The sequence below is a fragment of the Coenobita brevimanus genome, chromosome 46 (genome assembly GCF_032717465.1).
Source record: "Coenobita brevimanus isolate Jiangsu-jjx chromosome 46, ASM3271746v2, whole genome shotgun sequence".
Taxonomy (NCBI): Eukaryota; Metazoa; Arthropoda; class Malacostraca; order Decapoda; family Coenobitidae; genus Coenobita; species Coenobita brevimanus.
In genome coordinates this window covers 786,742-795,471 of record NC_136999.1, presented here as the reverse complement: position 1 = coordinate 795,471, position 8,730 = coordinate 786,742, and positions in this window count along the sequence as shown.

Genomic DNA, 8,730 nt, shown 5'->3' with positions numbered 1-8,730 from the left:
GAGAGAGATGAGTGAGGCATGAGGTAGTATTAAAATGATAAAGAGAAGATGGAGGAGGCGCAGGAAGACAAAGTATAAATCTTCTTAAATAGGAGAGAGAGAGAAGGGGAGAAGGGGAGAGAAATGGAGGGAAGAAAAGAGAGAGAGAAGGAAAGGGATGGGGAGGAATGAGGAAGAGAAGGATGGAGAGAGTGAGGGAAGAAAAGAGGGAGAGAAGGAAAGGGGGGGAGAGGAATGAGGAAGAGAAGGATGCTGAGAGAGAGAGAGAGAGGGAGGGAGAGAGAGAGAGAGGGAGATCCCCGACCGCAGCCTCCCACACTGGCCCTGGAGCCAGCATATAGCACGGACGTCCCTCTCTCACTCGCTCACTTACTCGCTCTCAGGTGTGTGCGTGTGGTGGACTCTCTCTACCACAGTTCTACCACAGTTCTGCCACATATCTACCACTCACAGGAACTTTAGTAACCAAGGAGACTCTAAGTATTGGTGGATTTTCATTCATTTTTTTGAGGTAATATCGAAAAATTTGAGTATTAATTCTGAGTTGAGTTTTTGACATGAATTTTTGTGATTTTTTAGAAGTATATGGAGGCGGGAAAATTTCGAAAAAGGATTATAGATTTCGAAAAAAGGACTTAAGTATTAGTGCCATTTTTTTGGTGGGGGGGGGGAATCTCGAAAATTTCTTATTATTTCGAGTTATTTTTTTGGCATCGAAGAATTCTGATAATTTTTGGACTATAGTGCAAACCTAAAATTTCGGAAAAGGACTTAAATATTCGTGCTTCCTAACACCTCTTCCTTAGCGATTTGTTTTTGGACATGTCTGGTTTCTATTTCTGGTATTCCCTGCGGTTTAAGGAAGTTCCCTAACACCTCTTCCTGGGGTGTTTATTTTGGGTTTTAGTGTTTCTAAGGCTCTAATTGTCGGTGGTTCAGGTAGCTCCCTAGCACCTCATCCTTAGCGATTTATTTTTGGTTTCTAGAGCTGGTATTCTTGGCGGTTAAGGAAGTTCCCTAACACTTCTTTCTTAGCGATTTATTTTTTTTTTACATGGTTGATTTCTAGGGCTGTTGTTTTCGGTGGTTAAGGAAGTTCCCTAACACCTCTTCCTTAGCGATTTATTATTGAACATGACTAGTTTCTAGGGCTGGTATTATCGGCGGTTAAGTAAGTTCCCTAACACTTCGTCCTTAGCGATTTATTTTTGGTTTCTTGGGCTGGTATTCTCGGCGGTTAAGGAAGCTCCCTAACACCTCTTCCGTAGCGATTTGTTTTTGGACCTGGCTGGTAGATATCCTTCCGTACGTTATTTACACAGAGTTTGGCGATGTTGGAAGGATTTATGTAGCACAGAAGAGGACAGTAAGGTGTAAGAAACAAAATAAATGGCTTAGGAAAAGATGTTAGGGAGCTTCCACACCGACGAGAATACGAGCCTTGGACCCGTATTCTTGTCGGTTGAGGAAGCTCCTTAATACCTTTTCCTTGGCGATTTATTTTGGTTATTACACCTTGTCGTCTCCTTCCGTGTTACTTAAATCATTCTAATATCACCATACTCTGCATTCATTCCATGCACCCTAATACCGTCTCCTTAGCGGTTTATTTTGCTTATTACTCCTTGTCGTCCTCTTCCGTGTTACTTAAATCATTCTAATATCACCAAACTCTGCTTTAATACCGTACAAAGCGATATTACCCAGCCGTATCCAATAATGAATCGGTAAGGAAAAGATGTTAGGGAGTTTCCACCGATCACCATACCCTACATAAATTCCGTACCAAATGTATGTATATATTCAACCATTGCCATACTCTGCCAAAATAACGTACAAACTGATATTAACTGGCCGTATCAAAAACTAAATCGCTAAGGAAGAGGCGTTAGGGAGCTTCTTTACCCCACGAGAATACAAACTCAAGCACTTAACCCTTTCCACCCGAGGACATTTTTCTAATTGATCACTTTTTTTTTTTTATGCAGAGAAGAAGGAACCAAAGGCCAGCCTGTCCTAGGCTACAAGAATCCCTGACACTTTTTCCTAAGCGATTTATTTTCCTTATTATACCTTCCTGTCCTCCCCTGTGTTATACCTGTATATAATTCCTTCCAGTATCGCCAGACTCTGCATAAACAACGTATACAAAAGAATATGAATTAGCCTTATCCAAAAATAAATCGCTTTGGAAGAGGTGCTAGGGAGAGAATGAGGTCCCTAATAATAATAATAATAATAATAATAATAATAATAATAATAATAATAACACACCTCTAACACTGAAAAGATGGACGTGCTTCGATATTGTACTTTCCTTTTTTCTGGCTAAATCGCAGCGTGCCATTCATTAAGTACTGGATGTTAAAGGTGTTATCATGCATTAGTTTTCATTTCCAAGTTTCAATTTACAGTAACTTCCAATTCTCTCTCTCTCTCTCTCTCTCTCTCTCTCTCTCTCTCTCTCTCTCTCTCTCTCTCTCTCTCTCTCTCTCTCTCTCTCTTTCCATCGTGAATGCCGAGTCGTAGTATTAAAGTACATGCTAGTCACGAAGAAGTGCAACGGATGAGGACTGTAGAGCCATACATATGAGTGAGATAATTTTCACAAGGACAGTAATGTGTGTGTGTGTGTGTGTGTGTGTGTGTGTGTGTGTGTGTGTGTGTGTGTGAGAGAGAGAGAGAGAGAGTGAGAGTGAGAGTTTTAGGAGTTAATTTTTAACCAATTGTAGTATAGTGTTTTTTTTGTTTTTTTTTTCGAGTACCTAATCTCTCTCAAAAAATATCAGTTGTTGCGTAATTTTTGGAGTTGATTTTGAGTGGGTATGATTGCGAAAAAGAATCAGTAGTGGAATTTTCGATGTTTTTTTTTTTGGGGGGGGGGAGTATTTGAAATTATTCCAAAATTCGGTAGTAGTGGAATTATAGAGATTATTTCGAGGACTTAATATTAATTTTAAAAAGTCAATTATGGCCGACGTTTTGGAGTTTTTTTGGAGTAGACCCGTTGACCACAGGTAAGCATGTGTCTCTGAGGGTCCGTCGATCGCCAGACTCTGCGTAAAATACGTATAAAGCGATAGTAGTCAGCCATAACCAAAACTAGATCGGTACGGGAGAGGTGTTAGGGACGTCGATGTGTTGAAGTCACCCGGAGTCCATTTTATAAAGTGTTTTAAGGTTAATATCACTACAGTCCATCTGTCTGTCTGTCAGTCTGTGTGTCTGTTTATCTATAGCCAGACGCCGTAATCCCGTAGGGGATGGCCAAAAACAAATCGCCTCCATGTCGCCCTGTCCTCAGCCATTTCGCAGCCATTCTCCCGATTTACACCCCCCTCTCATATACCTCTCTTCTCCATCCCTCTGTCTCATCCTCAGTCTCCCCCTCCCACTCCCCCCTCCCCCTCTATCATATACCTCTCTACCCCATCCTTCCATCTCATCCTCGGTCCGTCCCTCCCTCCCCCTCTCTCAAATACCTCTCTACTCCAGCCCTCCTTTTCTTGCTCGGCCTCACTCACCCTTTTCGCCCTACACCTCACTCACATACACTCTCCAAGTTAGTCTCTCACTCCTCATCCTCTCCACTCCATCCCTACATCTCATGCTCGGTCTCCCCCTCCAGCTCACTCACATACACTCTCCTAATTAGTCTCTCACTCTTTATCCTCTTCACTTGGCTTTTAGGATGCAAGGGATGTGTTATAAATGCCGCAGGAAGCACCTTTTTCTTACCGATTTATTTTGCCACATGTGGATCCTTAATCCGACAACGCGTATTTCATGTTAATCTGGCCGTTATTATTATTATTATTATTATTATTATTATTATTATTCAAACAGCCCAGATTTTCATCCTTTCTCAGCGCTTTTCACGTAGCCCAGAAAAAAGACATTATTACGGCCATCCACCCTTTCCACAGCACTTCTTCGTGACTAGCATCGTATCGTAGCATTAAATCTAGCATTATTACTCGGCTGATGTGATGGCAAGAGAGCAATTTTGGACCAAGTTAGAGGGAGTAGAGTTTAGTTTGCGGCTCCTGGCCTTAGGTTCCTTCTTCCTTGCGTAAAAAAAAAAAGTATGAGTGTCGTGGTCTCCCCAAAGCTGAATAAAAGAGTCGTTAAGGAAGCTCCCTAACACCTCTTCCTAAGCGATTTATTTTGCCAGTTCAGACCGTCACTTCTAAATGAAATACTAATGAGGTGAACTTAGCCAGAAATCACGTCCTCGGATGAAAGAGGCTGCTGGAGACTGCCTGGTATTCTCTCCGGTTAAGGAAACTCCCTAACACCTCCTCCTAAGCGATTTATTTTACCACCTCGGAATGTAACTGTGTCAAATACCGCAATTATAGAGTCCATAGAGGCGATATATGCAAAGGTTTAGACTTAGAAATGACCATTATAGCAGACAATATTCCAAAGGTATATAGTAGAGGCGATGGAAACACAGAAACAGTGGTGAAATTGACCCTTATAAGCGCCGCAGAAATTTCAGAGATCATAAGGTCGAAGTAAGCATAGAATTAGGCCTAGAAAGTGACCATTATGATATCTGCTAAGGACGCTCCCTAACACCTATTCCATAGCGATTTATTTTTTGGATATGCCCGGTTAATATCCACTTTTTACGCTATTTATGCCGATTTTGGATATTGAATTGCTTTTCATAAATCTTGGTAGGGTTGTAAGGTGTAATAAGCAAAATAAATCACTTGAGAGAAGATGTTAGGGAACTACCTAACACGACGGGTCATAGAGTCGACGAAAGGATGAAAATAGACGAGAAATTGACCCTTACTACAAAAGCTAAAGAAATTTCGAAGGTAGAGTTGAAATAAGCATAATTTTTATTATTATTATTATTATTATTATTATTATTAAATGCCTAATTCCATAGAGTCGAAATTCATATACATATAGTCTCATATTTTCAACCTTATGGACATACCAAAAATTTATATTGAAGAAAAAGAATGAAGTGAAAGCTAACTTTTTTTCCATCCATCTTTCTTTCTATCATTTTTTTTAACGCATAGCAAAGACAGAAGTTTCAAAAGTTTAAATACCACGAAGTTTGACAAGAACGTCTCAGGAAATATTCAAAGACGAGTTCCACTGATGTCAACGTACCGAGACTGATGCCAAGAACCGTTATTTTGAATATGAAAAAAAGTCGGTTGAAAGTCCGTTATTTTGAATTTTGAAAAGTCGATTAAAAGTTCGTTAATTTGAATGTGAAAAGTAGAGAAAAATGTCGTTAGTTTGATTTTCGAAAAGTTGGTTAAAAGTTCGTTATTTGAACTTGAAAGGTCAGTTAAAAGTTAGTTAGTTATATTTTACGAACTCGATAAAACAAATATTTTAGAAATGTTAGAAGACCGTTTATTTTCAATGTGGAAAGTCGGTTAAAAGTTCGTTATTTATATTTTAAAAAAGTTCGTTATTGGTTAAAAGTCGGATAACAGAAGAGTTCGTTATCTGAAGCACAGGAAGAGAGAACACTTAACGGAAAACACTTAACAGAGAGAACACTTAACAGAGAACACTTAACACTTACTAGAGAGAACACTTAACAGAGAGAACACTTAACAGAGAAAGCACTTAACAGAGAACACTTAACACTTACTAGAGAGAACACTTAACAGAGAGAACACTTAACAGAGAAAGCACTTAACAGAGAACACTTAACACTTACTAGAGAGAACACTTGACAGAGAAAACACTTAACAGAGAACACTTAACAAAGAAAACACTTAACAGAGAGCACTTAACAGAGAGAACACTTAATAGAGAACACTTAACACAGAGAACACTTAACAGAGAACACTTAACAGAGAGAGCACTTAACAGAGAGAACACTTAACGGAGAGAACACTTAATATAGACTAATAATAAACTGAAATACTGAAGAGAATAAAAACGCACACGAAGAGAAAGAAACAAAGAAAAAATTAGAGACAGAGAAGAAGAGGAGGAGAAAGAAGAGAAGAGGAGGAGGAGAAGAAGACAAAGATTAAAGAAAGAAGAAGAGAAGAGAGAAAATTAAAGAGAGAGAGAGAGAAATAGTGCTACAATAAACACTCCTCCTCCTCTTTAGTATCTCCACCAAAACATCGCCACCACCCGTCATCTCCATCGCCATCTCCACCATTCGCTATCTCCACCGTCTATAATATCCATCGCTATCGCCACCAAATCACCGCCACCACCCGTCGTCGCCATCGCCATCTCCAACAGTTCGTTATCTCCATCGCTATCTCCACCGTCTGTAATCTCCGTCGCTGTCTCCACCAGTTCTCTCCAAAAAATCTCCATCGCCATCTCCACCGTCTGTAATATCCGTCGCTGTCTCCACCAGCTCGTTATCTCCAAAAAAATCTCCATCGCTATCTCCACCGTCAGTAATATACGTCGCTATCTCCACCAGCTCGTTATCTCCAAAAAATCTCCATCGCCATCTCCACCGTCTGTAATATCCGTCGCTGTCTCCACCACTTCGTTATCTCCGTCACTATCTCCACCACTCAGCCTAACTCCACCGCGTCAGGCTTTTCCTCCAAGCACCTCTCCATCTCTCCATTTTTCCTTTCTCTTCTTCCCTCCCCTCTTCTTCTCTCCTTTCTTCCTTCTCTCTCCCTCCTCTCTCTTCCTCTCTTTCCTTTTTCCTCCTCTCTCTCTCTCCCGTCTCTCCGAACTATCACCAAACTTGCTATCAACCACACCATCTCTCTCTCTCTCTCTCTCTCTCTCTCTCTCTCTCTCTCTCTCTCTCTCTCTCTCTCGTAGGATTTACAAAGAAACGATTTTTTTTAAAATTGTATTTTTTATTTATATCTTTATTTTCTGAGTTTTTCTTATTTCTGTTTTCTCTCTCTCTCTCTCTCTCTCTCTCTCTCTCTCTCTCTCTCTCTCTCTCCTCCTCCTTCTCCTCTCTCTTTTATTTTATCACATTCCGTTACATATTCTCATTTCCTGCCTTACTTTCACGCATTTCTCACCCTCTTCCTCACTTCCTCACATTTTTCACCCCTCTCTACCTATTACATTTATCTATCTATCTATCATCTGTTTATCTATTATTTATCTATTTCGTATCTATTATTATCTTTTAGTTCTCATCTATCCATTTATTTTTATTTCTTGTTTCTCTTCATTGATCATTTTCTCTCCTGCCTGTCTATCCATTTCTATCTACCTGTGTTGTCTGTCTGTCTATTTATCCATTTGTCTATCTATCGTCTGACTATCTATCTATCTGCCTCTATCTCAGTTTCCCTCTCCAGTTCCCCTCCCCATATCACCAAGTTCACTCCCCATTTCCCCAAGTTCCCTCCCCATATCCCTATTTCCCCTCCCCATTTCCTCATTGCCTCCCCATTTTTCCTCCATATCCCCAATTTCCCTCCCCATTTCCTCAAGTTTCCTCCCCTTTCCCCCTCCCCATATCCCCAATTCCTCTCCCCATTTTTCCTTCATATCCCCAATTTCACTCCCCATATACCCATTTTCTCTTCCCATTTCCCCAATTACCCCCCCTTTTCCCCTCCCCATATCCCCAATTTCCCTCCTCATTTTTCCTCCATATCCCCTGTTTCCCTCCCCATCTCCCCATTTTTTTTTCTCTCCCCGTGGTGGCTGACAAATAGGCAGGGCTGATTACACTCTAGCACAGTCAATTAGGGACGGGCGTTGCGAGCACAAGAAAGGCGCTGCTGAGGATGCGAGACTGACAATAATAAAATTCTTTCTCATTAATTACATTGTGCGAGACGGAAGCAGGGTCGGCCAAAGGGAATTATTACATTATCAAAAATTACCTTGGCCCGCAGTTTTTCCTGATTGATTTTCTTGATTTTTCTTGATTTTTTCTTGATTGTCTTGATTTTTTCTTGATTGTCTTGATTTTTTCTTGATTTTTTCCTGATTGTCTTGATTTTTTCTTGATTTGTCTTGATTTTTTTCTTGATTTTCTTGATTTTTCTTGATTTTTTCTTGATTGTCTTGATTTTTCTTGATTTTCTTGATTTTTTCTTGATTTATTTCGTTTTTTCTTGATTTTCTTGATTTTTTCTTAATTTTTCTTGATTTTTTCCTGATTGTCTTGATTTTTCTTCATTAATTTCATTTTTTTTTGATTTTCTTGATTTTTCTTGTTTTTTTTCGATTTTCGTGATATTTTGTCTTGATTTCCTTGATATTTTCTTGATTTTTTCTTGATTTTTTCTTCGTTTTTTGATATTTCTTGATTTTCTCGATTTTTCCTGTATTTATTCTTAGGTTTCTGTTCATTTTCTTGATTTTTTTGTCTTGATTTTTTTTTAATTGATTTTTTTTTTTTTTGACGTTCGTGATTTTTACTTACTCTTGATTTTTTTTTTCTTGATTTTTTTTATTTTCTTGATTTTCTTGTTTTTTTTCTTTTTTCTTGATTTTCTTGTTTTTTTCTTGCTTTTTTCTTGATTTTCTTGTTTTTTTCTTGCTTTTTTCTTGATTTTCTATATTTTTCCAATTTTTTTTCTTTCTTTTTTGGAGAGAGAGCGTCAAGGAGAGGAAGACTTGTTGAATATTTTTAGTTTATTTTTTTCTGTTATTTCTTCCTTTTTTGAGAGAGAGAGAGAGAGAGAGAGAGAGAGAGAGAGAGAGAGAGTGTGTCAAGGTAATTTCTATCGATCACCTTTGAAGACACAAGGAAAGGAAAGGAAAATATAAGAATATTAATAT